This window comes from Parasteatoda tepidariorum, chromosome 8 (assembly GCF_982258835.1).
Source record: "Parasteatoda tepidariorum strain Cologne lab strain chromosome 8, Ptep-v5.0, whole genome shotgun sequence".
Taxonomy (NCBI): Eukaryota; Metazoa; Arthropoda; class Arachnida; order Araneae; family Theridiidae; genus Parasteatoda; species Parasteatoda tepidariorum.
The window spans coordinates 56,220,076-56,237,034 of NC_141762.1; the positions used below are offsets into that span (position 1 = coordinate 56,220,076).

Genomic DNA, 16,959 nt, shown 5'->3' on the forward strand with positions numbered 1-16,959 from the left:
TACAATTGATCCCACTCTCCCCTACTCTTCTGAAAAAGCGGAGTATAAATACTGAAATGGGTTCACTAAATAAAATTCTATTTAGTGAACAAAAAAGAAGAAAACATTGGTAAGTCGTATACATCTGTAAAAAGCTATGTCCATATTTTGTATTATTTATGGGAATGTCAGAGAAAATCTTTTTTTTTTTTGTTAAAAATTTATTGCCAACAAAAATACAGTATAATCTTACGGGATTGCCTATGTTACTGGTGTGAAAAGTTGGCCGCTATTTCTAATTTTTCAACAAATTAATTTTTCAAGAGATAAAAAAAAAATTAAAAACACATTTAATTTACTGAAATAATAATTAAAATAAATCACAAACAGTATAAGACTTAATCCACTAGAATACTGATCCCAATAATGATCACTTTTTATTTTAAATGGCATTAATTTGTGTTTTTCTTCAGTCCTGCGTTCCGCCGTCATATTTTATCTGTTTCAGAAAATAACTAAAATGCTTATAATAAATTTCTTCTTCTTTGTCAGCGCAACAGCCCCTTGCTGGCCTTGGCTGCCTCAACAGCTGACAAACGCCTATCCATGGCAACTTCCCTTCCAATTATTTAATAAATTGAGTTTACTTTAAAATCGTTTCAAATTTTATAAAAATATGAACATATTAGTAACGCATGGCAAAATTATCTACCCTTGCTTGAGAAATTTTTTGTCTGACTTATTTCATCCAACAGATGAGCAGCCCTCAGGATTTTTCGAATTTATTGCTGTATGGCCCTCTTGTGCTCTTAAATAAGCTAAATAATGAATGCAGGCTATTTTTGAAATTAAAAAATCAAATTAAAATTCAGACGAAAAAATACTTTTTTTTCGCAGATTCGAATTTTTGATTTTTGAGGTATGAAACAGTGTTGTTGTTGATGTTTTTAATATCACCTGCCAATACCAGCAAGCCTACTTGATGAAACCAAGCAAATTTAAGGCAGAGGGTGCGTTTCTTTTTTTTCAGTGGTGCCATCTACGGCCAAGAATAAGACTGCCGCAACACACACGTCACAGCCTGTTTATAAGGCGGACTCATTCATATATCCATTCATTCATCTACAGATCGTAATTTTGACCTGAACCAGAGAACGATCAATCTCCAATTCAGTACCCTCAGAGGTATTGATTTGTTATGTGAACATGAAGTACTTTGTGACCTGACAGATTTAACATGCACCAAACACCATTTACTACTCGGGGGAGTCTTCGAACGGCAGGGAACGAACTCACGACCTCTTGGACATAGGTTTAACGCCGTACCAACCAGGCTAATCTGGACTTACGAAACAGTTCAAGTGTTAAGTGTCAGAAAAGTAGTAAAATGAATCGTTATTTTAAAAAAACGACAACTGTTAAATTTTTAATTTTTTTTTTTTTTATATATATATTTTCGAAATTCTATATACTACAATAATTTTCTTGAAGGAATTAATGTGAATAGAATATCCCTTCTAAAAATATTTTACTCTTTGGGTAATCTACCATTCCGATTTCCATTGAAAATTCCATTATTATTTTCGCCTCAGTAATTCCTATGTATCGTTAAAAATACCAATGAATTCGTTCAATACTTTGACGCTTACGTTCCGAACGAATCAGAAGCAATAATTTTTATCTTTGACGTCTTGCGACTGCTTTGTTTGCTCATTACCCGGCCATTGTTCTTTATATCTCTTACCTTTTTTTTTATTAGAAATTATTAGTTAACATTTCTTTATCTTTTCTCGCATTTGGACCCGTTTTGTGGGTGGATAGTGAGAAAAAGTTATGGAAAATATTCTTTCCGTGGGAAAGAAAATTTTCTATGAATTGTTCTGAAAGCGTAGGTAATCTCTGGAAGAGAGAGAGAGAAAGTGGGAGGGGGTAGTCTTCCGCATGGAAAGAACTTTGCTGTAGTTTAAAGATTCGAAAGTAATTCTTCTCTTCCCATCCGAATCTAAAATGGTTCCGGAATTTTTATTTGTGCGTATTGCATTTATTTCCTATAGATGACCTGTCCCACATGGTATAAAAGCGGAAGACCATGGCCTAGAAGCAAAACTCTTTGGCTAGTAGGTGCAACTATTTTGATATATTTTGACATACAATTTCATGGTTAGGGTGTTTGAACGATTTATGCTAGTTATTTTCCCTCGCTGGAGTTAAAAAGTTTTAACCGATTTCGGTATCATAAAGAATTCCACAAAAAAAAAAAAGACAAGGCAAGATTATTACAGGGATCCTACAGATATTAAGTGAGCACGTATTTGGCAATTTTAAACTCTCCTCCCCACTTACTAGCGAAAATAAAAAAAATTGCGAACATCCTTTCGATGCCTAGGCAGGAATGCCTTTACAACCTCCTTGCTTTAACTTTAGTAATCTTAGTTTTCAGAATTTTAAGATTAAATTTAAATAAGAGAATGTTATTTAGCATAAAACAAAATGCACGCTTTAATAAATGTATAAAGTTTTAAAACTCATCGAGGAAATTTTTTTAAAAACTTTTTCCCTAGTTTAACTTTTATTTTAGAAGGAGATGTCTTATTTTATAATAAAAAACGACAATTTAGAAAACAAAAAAATACTCTAAAAATTTTAGAGAAATACTTTATTAACTGAAATCTCTTTGAATTTTTATGATATTCAAACCAAAATTTTTTCATTAGTCTTTATGCAATTGATTATAAAATTTTGAGGAAATTTTTTTTTTTAATATTTTTGATCACATGTTTATAAAGTTACCATTTCAAATATCCATATGTTGCCTTTTTTTGTTGCTTTTTTTAATCAATTATAAAATACTCTATAATTTATTTTGTTTATTTTACTGTTTGGGTTATAACTTAGAAACGTGCGGTATGAATTGATTATTTTATGATAGATTAAAATTTAATGATCGTGTTGCAGTTTTCCATTGTACAATTTTATTTGCCGGTCAATCACAAGTTAGGATCCAGTTTTCCCACATTAATTTTCATATTATTTTGGTTATCATCAGCATAAAATTATCCTGTAAAATATTTTTGTATGGTCCAAGTTATATTTTTGCCCAAGTTAGCGTCACTTCACTTACCTGTCCACTGGAAATCCATCAATGATCAATTAGTTCGATAGCAACCAATGGAATTTCTAAGATGGAAATACATATCGTCCGATAGAAACATTGCAAATAACTTGTTGCCATTCATAACCACAAAATCGCATCAATTGATCTATTTATTTCAGTCAAGGATGTAGTTCAGCCTCTGTCTTCTACATCTCTATTCTGCTATGCTATTATTCGCGATCGCAACGCTCGAGTACGCCGTCTAGCGGGAGACTGTAAATATCAGACATTAATTTATCACGTTTTCATTTAGTTCCATCAAAGCCATTGACTGAATCAGACGCCATTTTTTAGCAGCAAATAAGAAACAATATTTCCCTAAGGAAAAGGCCGAAGTACTTGAAAAAAATCTCCAGAATATTAGTAAATCTTTCAGGAACAGAACACGCCAAACATTTGAAGAGAAATTAATCAATAATTTTTAATTTCTATTATCAACAAACTTGCAACTGATGACTTCCGATTTCGGATACTGTTACAGATGTGTGTATTAAGGTAAAATGCATTTCTTCTGTCTTCAATTCATTACGAATTAAAGTGAAGTCAACATTGCTTTCGTCATTCCAGTGAATAGATATGAATTCAGAACATACAGAATTGTAATAGTTATAGCATATTCTTCTTCGTTATAGAATAGTATATATTTCTGTATCCATATGCGGAAAACAACAATAAAAAATTATCCAAGTTACTTGAAATAGTGCCATTTGTGCTGATTCTTAATTAATTTTAATCGTTTTCTTTAGTTTTGAAAGAATAAGTTCAACTAGAATTCAGCTATTCTGTCTTTAGCTACATATTCAAATTCATATCAATTATAAAATTTTACTGTGTAGTATGTTATCTAAAAGTAATGAAGGGATAAACTATGCATATATTATTTGAGAATAAAGTTTTCAAACAAGGAACTTATCATTTTGGAATTCTCCGGGAATTATAAATCAGGTAAGTGCAATGATTTTTACAATAAAAAATTTGCTTGTAAATATTTTTTTTTTTCATTTGATGTTGGTTCTCTACAGAATGGTTTTTTACGTCTGATTAAGAACTATAAGAATAATAAAAAAAGAAATAATATGAAAGTTTTTATTTCAATGTAAAGAATTCTTAAAATCGTTTTTTTATCCTAAGAATTCTTTATTTTCCGTTTTTTAGTTTATAATTTTTTGATAAAAATTGTTCTCAAAATACTTTTTCTGAAAAATTAAATGGTATAACATTATGTGTTTATGTATACTTCTTGTATATTCCAATGTTTGAAGTAATATGATTCAGAAAAGTATGGAATAAAAATTCGGTACTTACTTATTAACGCCACCGCCGCTACAGATTTGGCGGTTTTTAAGTGCCGCCAATCTACACTTAAAATTTTTGCGACAATTCATAAAATAAAACACTTTATTTAAAATCAAAATAGTCAATCGGATTTCGGTGGAAAATGAGCCGATATAGAGTTTAGCATAGATTCAAAACAATCATATCGCCATATGAACTATGATAAATAAGATTCCAAATGAAATAACATTTCCAAAACGTACGTTTACCAAGATAAAGTTTTATGTTGTGGGAATTGGTACATTTTCGTTTTTTCGGTAAAATATTTCCCTCCTGAAAAAATAAAATTGCTTCTTGTTTTGTTTTTGGCAAATCCCAAAGACGAATTTTCGTAGCACTAAAAATGGCGACAAAAAAGAATTGTTTTTTTTTGTTTTTGTTTCGTCCGCATTCTTTATTTTACGTTTCTTAGTTTCTAAATAATAATTTTTATTGAAACTTGAAATTTTTTGATAAAAATTGTTGTCAAAAAACTTTGCTTACAAAATTAAATTTCATAAAATTATGAGGCTTATGTATACTTTTTGTTCATTTTAATTTTTGAAGTAATATGATTCTTAAAACTATAGAATGTAAAGTTTAAATGGGCCTTTCATGTTATATCATTAAATTTAGTAATACTATTTCTCGGGAAATTAGGTTTTAACTCTTATAAGAAATATACATATTTTTTCTGTTAATGTACAAATATTTTTCCGATGCGTTTTGGATATTCCTTCTCTAATAAAAAGAGATACCATTTAGTTTTCGTTTGCAGAAGAAAGAATATCAAGCATTTTTCTTTTTTAAATTTAATTAGCCACAATAAAGAAGGAACGTTGCAATGCTACACGCTACATTAACGACGTCTCCAGAGTAACTGAATGACGGTTCATATAGAAATCGCAGGTAAGCGGCTCACACAACAACGCCCCCTATAGTTCGTTGCGATCGCGAATTACGTTTTTAACTTCGATTATTTTCTAAATTACTGATTTATAACTTAAAGAGTTTTTTCTTTCCTATTATAAGTTGAGGATAAAGAAACTCGTTAAATGAATAAGAGCTTCGTGCACAATGTGACGCATGCACAGTTTAATATATCAACCTGCTCGGTAAGCAAAAATATTAAATTACGGCTGGGAACTCACAAAATTTGTTATAATTGTATATTTTTAATTTTAAAAATTGATTAATAAGCAGAAGTGGAATCACAAGAGTAAACAAACAGAATTTGTTTTAATATATATATTTTAAGTGAATAATTTCAACTTACGCAGAAAAAACTGTTTTACGCCAAGAAACAACTATGATTGCGAGGTTGCTCGAGGTTGATGAGCGGTAGCGAACAGGGGGCTTCTCCTGCTTACTTTATATACAAATAAAAAAAGTATTTTTAGAAAAATTGAATTTTTTAAAGCTGTCTTAAAGAAAATAATTTTTTTTAAGAAAAGCGTGTCTTTGTGAATATTCACGAGAGTTAATTAAACCACAGGTACTACATAAGTGAAAAAAATTACTGATTTCAAAATAAAAAGTACAAATGAAGAGCATTAAAATATATAATTATTTTACAATATTCTCATTATATAGCATGTCAGTATAGCATATTTTTTTAAATTGTCGTTATGCTGCTTTGACTAATGATTGATATGTTTTTACTTTTAGGTAAGCTGTGTTCCTTTGGTGTAAAATATATTATTTTAAGCTTAGTGGTATGTTCAATTTCTATTCATTAATTATTTTTATCCATGAAAATTTTTTTATATTTTCAGTGCATAAAAAAGTATAATAATTCATTTAATACAAAACAACTGAATAATTCACTGTATTATATAATTATAATAATAATTCTACGCAATAATTATTACCCTTAATAATTTTTTATGTGTCAGTAAGAAATGAAGTGACTTTCACTAAAAAACGCTGTGTAATCATTATATTAGAACACACAATAATTCGATATGGACTGCGTAGTTAAATTATTACTATAGTAAGTTTCTGTTATTCCAGTTAATCCCTTAATGTATGTCTGTACGCTCTGGCTCAAGAGACAGAGTTCTAGCCTCCCAATAAGGTGATCCATGTTCGAATCACAGCTATGGACAGCCGATGCAAATTTTGCCTCTGACTCACACTGATCAGAGTTGTGACGTTGAATATTTTCAATCATAGATTGATCATAGTTTAGAATGCACTTGTCATCTGTCTAAAAGTGGGAGGTTTTCATAATTTTCCTCTCCATGGAACGCTTAGTTTCATCAAAAAAGTCTCCACGAAAGTAAGTTTGTCCTAATATTTAATCGAGGAGTTTCTTTGTCTTCTGGTTCGGGTTCAAAAATTACAAGGCTTCGAAGTTGAACATCAGCCGTAAACCAGAAAGTGGGTCGATTGTTCAACGCCGGCTATAAAATAAAATGTCTGTGCAAAAAGAGATGGCAGTTGTATTACCGTCAGATTATGTAAGAGAAATAACTGATTTTTAAAGTTTTTTTCCTTCTCATTGCTTGAATTGATTCAATCAATCAATATTTCATGTTACATATCGATACCGGCATAAATTCTTTAGTACCCATATTTTTATTAATTTATTTTTATTTCTTTTATTATTTTTTTTAGAAATCTTGTGTAACTGTAGATTTGTAATTTACTGTAAATATATTAGATTTAGTAGTTTTGCGAATTGTCCTATCTTTGGCCTCACAATCAAACCACGAATCTTGAGGTTTTGATACGTTACAAATGCAATAGAAAAGTGTTAAGTTTGTTAAATTATTAATTAATAAATTTCATAGTATTCAGCCACTATATAAGTAAATGCAAATGTAGATTTTTAAAAAAAAATTTTTTTTACCGACACTGAACACCAATAGACAAACAATGCATTTTTAGAGCTTAGATAAATTGCAAATAAACACTTTCTCTTTAAATATTTTTTTATCTATTTATTTGATGCTACTAGGTGTATTTAGAAAATTTTTATTCTAGATTTCTTGTAATTGGAAATAAGTTCCATTTTATTGAAATTGTTGTTATCTAAAATGTATTTTTAAAAAAACGGCATAGATCATCATCGAATGTTATAAAAAATGCCCTAAAATTTCGTGAAAGTGGTGTCTCAAAATTACTTACTAATCTAGCATGCTTAAACGTCTCCTTATGCTACAATGTTTTTCTTCTTTAAACAGGAGTGCCCTCTTTTCAAAATTTTTAAAGCTTTTCTACAAAGATAACTCACAAAGATAATCTGACAATTAAGAACGGAAGATATAATAGCCATGTACGGCATAAATTACCCAATTTCATCTAAGCACTCCATAAACTCAACCTTTCCTTCCAGTATAAGCCATTTCACATCAAAAGCCTGGCATAGCTGGATAACCGAAGAAAACTCGTTCATTAAAGTTAATTACCCAAATTACCACCTACTCCAACGCCATCACTGATTCAAGAATCCTATGTCCACTATCCTATGAGCGATTGTTCTTAGTCCACAAGACATTCGCTCTTCAAGCAGTGGCAAACGAAGTGACTAGTCAAAAAATTTTAATTCTCTAACTGGAATTAACAATGTGTGGAAAAATATACTCTTTTTTTCGCGTGGCTGGCTCTCCTAACTACTTTACTGTTTAGAGTAATTAACTTTTCCAGAAGAAAAGCTATTCCGGTAAGATTTAAGATTTTCCAGCCAGAGGAAAATGCTCTTCAAATCCCACATTGCTAATTAGTCAACTTTAAATCTTGAGCTTTAATCGAAAGCTAACTTTTAACGAGATAGTGGGTGGAAGTACTGGTGGAAGAGGGTCGACTTCTTTGGATGCTTAAATGTCTACGCAAAATAAAATTCACAAAAGAAGAAAAAATATATATATACAGGATATCTTAACAAACTTCGGTGTTGTAATCAGATTGTTGCTAATTGACGGCCAGATTAAATGTTATTTGATCTTAATAGTTCGAACAGTTAAGCCTAAATGAGCTAATTCACTTGTACTGACGATATTTTAAGTTACAAAATCAGACACAAAATCGTACTTTCTCAGAATAAGCATAAATTCTTTTTTCGACGGTTACAGATTCTTAACCATCAAAATATTGGGAGTGGTCAGAGTCAATTCTGGTCTCAATAGTTTAGGCCAGTGGTCTCCAATCCCCGGGTCGCCCAAAGAACATTAAATTATTTTAATTTTATTTACTATGGTCTCTCTTTCGCATTCATCCGATTTTCCATGGAAGAGAGGTTAACCGGGTGCTAAGAGACATCACTTAAATCCGCCCTAATGCCGCTTATGTGATTGTATTTAATTTTGAAGGCATGTTTAAATACAAATCAAAAATATAAACAATTAACGTCTCTCCCCAAAATCAATGTATCTAACCTTGGCCGGTCAGCTGCGCGATTTCCCAATCCAGCGGCTTTTAACATACCGCTTCCTGGTTTGGCATTTTATTAAATAAAGAAAAAACATGGTTTTCGACTTCTTTTTTTAATTCAGGTAACAAATTTTAAAGGAAATAAAAGTTTGCGTTATGATAGTGACCAACTACAGTCAAGAGGAAAATTTTGAAAAAAGAAATCAAGTCGTTAAAGGCCGTTGGATTGTAAATTAGCGTCCACGGAAGTTAAAGAGCACTGGTTTAGGCAACACTGCGGCTGAAATTTATTAAGGCTTATAAATTTTTTCCAGTTAATTCTTTATTGTATAAATATATAAATAAAATATCTGCACTCGAACTTTTCTTTAAAAGAAAAAATATCTATGTAATTTCCTTGTCGTCTCGTTAATTTAATTAGAATCTGAAATAAGGAATGCGAGAATAGATTTACTAGATGCTATGGACAATGAGATAACATTCAACCAACTTGTTGTCAATTAGGCAATGATATTTGAGCCATCCGCATTTCAAGATGTATATCAGTTGACTAACATAAAAGTCTAGATGTTGAGAAAGTTGCTATCTTGATATGACATAGAATTTCGCTCTCTTTTTTTATCGCCAGTCGTATTTTTTACCGTTATTTATATTAGAACCTAACCATAAATACTAGAACTTCTTTTGATGGCTATCTCCGATGTTTCAACTGTCTCAGATGACAAATGCGTAGTTGTTAGAAATTCTTCCACTTCAAAGCTGTGCCTTTCAACCTTCAAAATTTTGAAATTGTCATGAATGACTCAAAAATGAAGTAGATATGTTGATAAGTTTGCGGGATATTTTATGATACGTCGCGCATTAATTAAAATTCTGAGTAATCAGCGTCATAATCCTAAAATTGTCTTGCTTTATGCGCATTTAAAATGAATTATTCAAGCTATGTTGACAAATATGTAGCAGTTTCTATTTCAGAAAAGGTTAGGAATTTTAAATTATCGTCTGTTTTGCTGTATAGAAAAAGAATAATTGTGTGTTTGAATGCTGTTGTCACGTGGTTTTAATTTCATATTTATAAGTGAATTAGAAATTTTGAATAATTAGCTTCATAATTTTGGAAATTTATTAGTATTTTCTTCGCCATTTTAAAAACGAGATAAGTGAAATGAAAAAAAAAAAATTTTTTTTTAATGATTGCTGTTGGCAATAATTTAACATCAGTGAATAGTGTGGCATTATGAATAATTTTTATAACTTTGGAATTATCTTGCTGTAAACAACATGTTGTTGTAAACAAGATATAATAGATGTCGTGAAGTTGTTAATTTATTGACAGACATAGACAGCTGACTTTAGAGTAGTTGATGAGTCCATATAACTATCATTAAATTTTTTAAATAGTTTAATAAAAATGAAATCTTTTTGTAATATTTTTTTTTTAGATTTAATTAATTCCGTAGATTTAAATTTAAGTTCATTGTGTTATAGACATTATTTTGTATATTGTGGAAAATATTGTTGGCACGTACGTACTCTAAAAAATATAAATCTAAAGTCTGGTAACTTAAGTTAAAACCTACTATCGTTAATTTACTGTTATTAAAAAAAATAAAATTATACTTTAGTAGCTATAATTTATGTACATTTTGCATTACTCTTAGTTTAAAATGGTTTTATTTAACTTAAAAAATAGTATCAAAATAATATTTAATGGGACAGGACAGGTATTTAACATTTTATTATGAAGTGATTACTTAATCATAAGTAATTACAATTTTCATGTTTTTGCGTTCTTCGTAAAATCCTTAGTTTTTACGTTTTGCAAATTAACTCACATTGCCTTGCGGACTTTTAAATGACTTTTTTTTTCTTCTCGTTTCTTTTTTTTTTTTTTTTTTTAGCCCTTGAAATAAACTTAAATGTGCTCACTCATTTTGTCACCTACATCATGTTTCTAAAACCTCATTTTTCATTTCGAGTAATTAACTGTAAAATTTGCTTTGATTTCACCAACTTTTCATCAAGGACCTTTCGTGCTGGGCTGGTAACAAAACTTAGTAATGTCACGTCATTTTTCGTTTCCCGGGCATTTTCCGGCGGAAACGGGAAAACGGGGCGGATGATTGTGCATAAGAGGAGTCCTCCTTTTTGGACGAAAGGGCGCTGCTCCTCTCTAATGAATAATCTTGCTGTAATTTGGATAATTGCTGGTAATTAATCTTTTCTGCCATTCTCCAGGACATTTGGCGAAAAGAGTCGCCAAAGTTTTCACCAAAAAGGAGTGACACCTTTCCATCGGAAGACCGGTTCCTTGTAAAATACTCATTTAGAACAAATCAAGACGTAAAATTTTCTCCAAATGCAATCGTAATTACACGGCCGTACTCTTGTGGCTTCCACCCATTTCTCTAATTGCAAGTGCCAATTGAAAGAACTGTCTTTTACGCCTCCGCAAGCCTGTCATTGACTGGCGTTTTCACTGAGTTTCAGTCACTAATTCCTTGAGGAACGCACATTTCGCTGTCACTAAATTAGAGATATGGTGCCCGAAGTGGAACATATGAGAACATTTCTGTTAAGATTTATATTACTGTAGTCCCGTTAAATGATTGGCTGTTTCCTTGCTAAAGATTATTAGATTGTTTATCATACTAAATAGAAATTCTATTTTAAATGAAAGTTTATTTTTTCTTTAGAATACGATTAAATAGGTAAATAAGATGACTATGGGATTTCAATATTGTTTTCTAAATTAAAAAAAAAGTGAGAGAAAATTGATTTTACATATTTTATATTCTTTATGTTGCTGACCGGACTGTGCAGGGGTCAGGGTACTGGCCTTGCATCAGAAAGGTTGTGGGTTCGAATCCCGGACGAGGCATGTTGTTCTTCATTTTCCGTACTATCTGCCCTTTATGTGGGAGCAACGTTGGCCCACCTAATATGGTGCCCCTGAAAAAGTGACCAACAAATCTGTCCTGTAAATGCCTGAATTGATAAAATTTTAACGCAGGTGGGCAGTGGAAATAAAATAAAAAATTCTTTATGAATAGGCTTTATGAATTATTCTTTATGAATTACCAGTTTTGACCAGATACAAATTTTGTACTTTCGATCCCCTTTCAAAATTGTTTTAATTATAAATCTGTTTAACGTTTCGTTATCTTGGTATCTGAAAACGTTTGAGAAATACTTTCCTACGCATCTATTAATATACTTTTCTCAAGTATACATTTTATAAAAATAATTTTTTGCATAAAGGAAACGTTTAAGATGAATGCAGAATGATTTCAAAGCAATTCAAGATATAATTCACACTTAATGCAGAATGATTAAAGACGATTATAAAATAATTCGTATTCTCAATGTACTATACGGGGCAATGTTTCAAGATTTAAAAAAAAAGGGGAAAAAAAGAAAAACATAAAAATTTCAAATAATTTGAGACATAATTCAAAATTAATTACTTAAGGCAAATGAAATGTATTTCAACAAAAATTTGCTTCAAAATGAATATAAAAGAACTTCAAATTAAATCGAGATAATCGATACTTCAAAACTCATGCAAAATATTTAAATACGATTATAAAATGATTCGTGTTCTTAATATTCTATACGGGGCTATGTTTCAAGTTATAATTTGAAGTGAATTACTTAAAGCAAATGTAATATAACTCGTCATAAATATGTTTCTAGGTGAATTCAAAAGAAGTTAGAAATGCAAAATAATTAAAGGCAATTATAAAATAATTCACCATCCCAATATTCTAAATGCTATGTTTCAAGATAAACCCATAAGAATTTCAAATAATTTGAGATATAATTCAAAATGAATTACTTGAGGCAAACATAATATAATTCATTTTAAAAAAAAAAATATTTTGAGAGGAATCCGAAAGAACTTCAAATGAAATCGAGATATTTGAGAATTCAAAATGAATGCTATATAACGTAAGGCTAATCTAAAATAATTCAAGATAAACATGCTTAATCCGAATGAACTTCAAAATCGACACAAAATAGTTCAAGATGACGAACTAAAAAGAAATATAATAATTTTCGAGGCGAAATCCAAAACATGCAACAAAAAGGTGATCTCTTGAACGAATGAAAAAAAGAAAGAAAAAGAAATCTCAGATTTTTATAATATGACGGTACTCTTAAATATGACTCATATCTGACAATTATTATTCTGGATAATATCACACCTATGGTACAAACGAAACTCTCTTCTTTTACATTCTGGAATATTCTATACGGGGTGGATGGAACGTCAGGCATGATATTCCATCCTGTTACTCCATTCCTCTGTAGTGAAGAGTAAGAGAGAAAAACCTTTTATTAATTCAGCAGGGACACATAGTCTTCGGATCGATATCACGTGCTGAATTTACTCTGGACAAAAGAAAAAAAAAGAAGGGAATTGTCTTGATGAATCGTAACCGGGTACACCAGCGGAACTTGAACCGCAGTTATTCCAAAAATTTACATAATTCATTCTTTTCCTTTAATGAAAGTGGTCCAGCTATCGCACCCAATTACTTTACTCGGCGAATACTTTAACGTGTCTCTTTTTTCATTCTTTTTCCAAATGGATGTGGGGCTGGAAATGACGTGACGGAAGTGTGATCTTCCTGTGTTGTGACTGCGACAAATATTTAAAAAATATATATAGAATGTATGCCAAATATGTTCCATGGCAATGTTTCTTTCATAATTACCTGCAGCAGAAGTAAACTTTTGTAGTGGGAAAGTAAAATTGAAGATACTTAAAAGGGGAGGGGGAATGAAAAGGTTTTCGCAGGTTTTATTTATCTTCTAGGCACTTTTGTTTTTAAGTCTTCCTTAGCAAATAACATGGGCCCTCATTCGATCAATATTAACGAATCCTGGCTCAGTAAGGGTTCAAAGGTTCGTTAGTTTCCGTTATTGGCCTTATATAGAATTGTTTGATTCGCCCGATATTTTAAAACTGTGGTTACCAACTGGCGGCTCGCGGGCCGCATCCGGCCCGCGAAGTCTTTTTTTTGTGGCCCGAGAATTAAAATATATTATTTGTCATTTTTGGCGGACAATTTTCATAAAAACTTTATATGGGTTTAAAATACTTTTCCTTCGTTAAAAAAAAAAAAGCTTATTTCTTCGTTACTGTGAAATTTAACATACCAACGGTGCAAAAAAATTTATTTCTCAGGTTTTGCATCCAAGAAAATATTTACCCTAATACAAAAATAATCGTGTATGTTGCTCTTTTTTATTTTGTTTTTGTATTTTGTGAATATAATTTAGCATGTGCGTATCAGAAATTTTCTCGGAGAAATTCTCCGATTTAACTTTTTGAAACCACTCATTTTGGACGAAATTATTTACTTTTGTGGCCGGAATTTTTTAATATGCAATAAAATATTTTTAAAAATCTACTTCTTATTTCAATTTGTAATTCAATACTTTTGTTTTGTACTACTTGATAAAAATGTGACAGTAATATTTAATGTTCCTTCAAACATAAAAGAGTCCTATATAAGATTTTGATAAAGTTGCGGCCCGCCATTTGACTGGTGTTTTTAATTGTGGGCCCCGGCCCCATGTGAGTTGGAAACCCCTGTTTTAGAGTCATTTTACAACCAATATCGGCCCTATATAGAGTTGTCAGTTTATTTTTTAGAATTTTTTTTTATTAATTTTTTTTACTTATTTATTTTTACAGTTATAGGAGAGTCTTTACAATTTTTTATAATTTCTAATAAAATTATCTTGACGATTTAACAATAAAAGCGCAAAATAAATTTTAAAAAATCATTTAATTTTTATGAATCTTATGAAAGTTAATGCTCTGTTGCATTTTTAATCCATTTTTTAAAAGTAAATTTACAAGTTAATATAGCAATTTTAATTAAAAGGATTTTTCAATAAATAAATGCATTAAATGAAAAACTACTAAGCCACAAAATTAAAAAAAATAATTTTGCGGATTCTATAGAAAACATTAAAAAAATATAAAGATGGCAGGCCTGTATCGTTGCCATTTTAGCATGTTAGTTAAAAACAAAAACACCCCCACCCTTTTCATAGGGGTGAAACACATAAACTAAATTTAGAGGAATTGATTTAAATTTGTTTAATTGTCTAAATCGTTTTGTTTAATCGGAGAATATTATATTAAGGAGTTATTACTAAGATTTTCTTTCTGTAGTTAATCTAAATTATCCACCCTGTTTTTTCTTTTTCACATAAATTTTTTTTCCCTAATAGTAATCATCTTTTTTATTCATAGTCTCATTGTTAGCATTTTTGTGATCGTAATTTATCTGATCTCTTGGAAATTTTATTTCCCCAATCGTTGCCGAATTAATTCAGTTCTTTTGACTATCTGCCTTGAACTACTTTCGAATATTTAGAGGCTGACCAAATAAGCTTACAAAAATACAGCAAAGTTCTTAATTCCTAAAAAATTTATATCGAATCAATCAATTTTATATGCGTGGTTTTAATTTAATTGTAAATATAGTCATTTATTTTCGTTCTTAATTTATAAAGCATCCGGAGTATCAATGACTGCCCTCGACCCTTCAAGTTAAGAGTTAATCGATTACTCAGGCCTATCGATACCTTGGAAGACGGTACAAAATAATCGATCGGTAGGAAGGAACATTTTGTTGCCAACTCCGAGGTGAGAATTTCCACTAACGAAAGTCTGTTAATCTTTTGCCCTCCCCCTAATCTGTCAGCCATTTGTCAAATATTCCAGTCTCCCCCCCCCCCTAACCATCCATGACAATTTTAAATGTGCCTTTAATAAAACTCTTAGAAAAGGGGATGAAACGATGATGAATTAAGCTGGTGTTTCTTTTAGTGGTATCACCGCTATTTTTTGGCTTTTTTTTCTAATTGGAAGGCGATAACCTTCCATATAGAGATTGATGTTGTATCTTCTATAGAACTATCAAATTTCGATTAAAAAAATGAATAAGTAAAACAAAAACATTCTTATTTATTTATTTTCAGTAAGGATGGCTTATAAAAAAAAACACATACATGCGTATAATGAAATTATTAAGCAGTGCATTAAGGAAAATCAAATATATCCAAAATGTTCTTTTTTATTTATTAATTTTTGTTTAATAATTATGATTATTTGTTTTGTTTCTTTCTGAAAAATTCCATATTATCTGTAACGTATTCAAACACAACCTTTCGAAATATTGCTCATAAACGTAATCATGACAATTAAAAACATGGCTCGAATAAAAGAAAAGAATACAACTTTTAACGATAGCGTCGCCATTTTTTGCTTTTTGTCTAATTGGAAAACGATAATCTTCCGTATATATATTGATGTTAAATCTTCTATAAAACAATTTAATTTCAAAAGGAAAAATTATTAAATAAAACAAAAATATTCTTTTATATTTTTGGTAGAGGTAATGGATAAATTTTGTTTTCATTCCTTAACCTATTGATCATTTTGTTTTAATGAAATTATTAAGCAGTACATTAAAACAAAAATAATTAATCCGATATTATTTTAACATTTAATTACGCTTATTATGTATATTTATTTGTTCCGCCCAAAATATTTTATTATAGTTATTACAAATTCAAACGTAAACATTCCAGGAAACACAAATAAACTTAACCATGACGATTTCAAATGTGGCTTCTGGAAAAGAAGATGTAACGATGATGCATTGGGCTAATGTTTCTTTTAGAGATAGCATTGTCATTTTTTTAGCTCTCATCTTATTGGATGACGATAACCTTCCAGATAGAGAAGAGAATACTTTTTACTTCCAGAAGAGATGCTAAATCTTCAAAAAGCGATCCAATTTCAAAAAGCGATCAAATAAATGAATAAATTAATAAATTAATAAAAACATTCTATTAATTTTTAGCAATTTTGTGTAATGAAATTATTACGCTGTGCAGAAAACAAATTAATCTGAATTGTTCTTTTTTTTTTAAATAAATTATTTATGTTTGATAGTTATATAATTTTTTCTTCTGAAAAATTCCCTTGTCAGTATCATCAATATAAACTTAGACGATCTGGCGTTTGGACTATTATTAAACGAACATTCAACTTTTTACTATTCGAATTTTTTACATTTTTTTCGCTTGACATGTTTTATTCATTTATT

The 16,959-nt window shown here is 30.2% G+C and overlaps 1 protein-coding gene across 3 annotated transcripts in view; it reads left to right on the forward strand.

The window, feature by feature from the left end:
• The window catches only part of Eph (Eph receptor tyrosine kinase), a 307,148-nt gene that overhangs the window by 99,420 nt on the left and 190,769 nt on the right, over positions 1-16,959 (forward strand). The window lies entirely within an intron of this gene.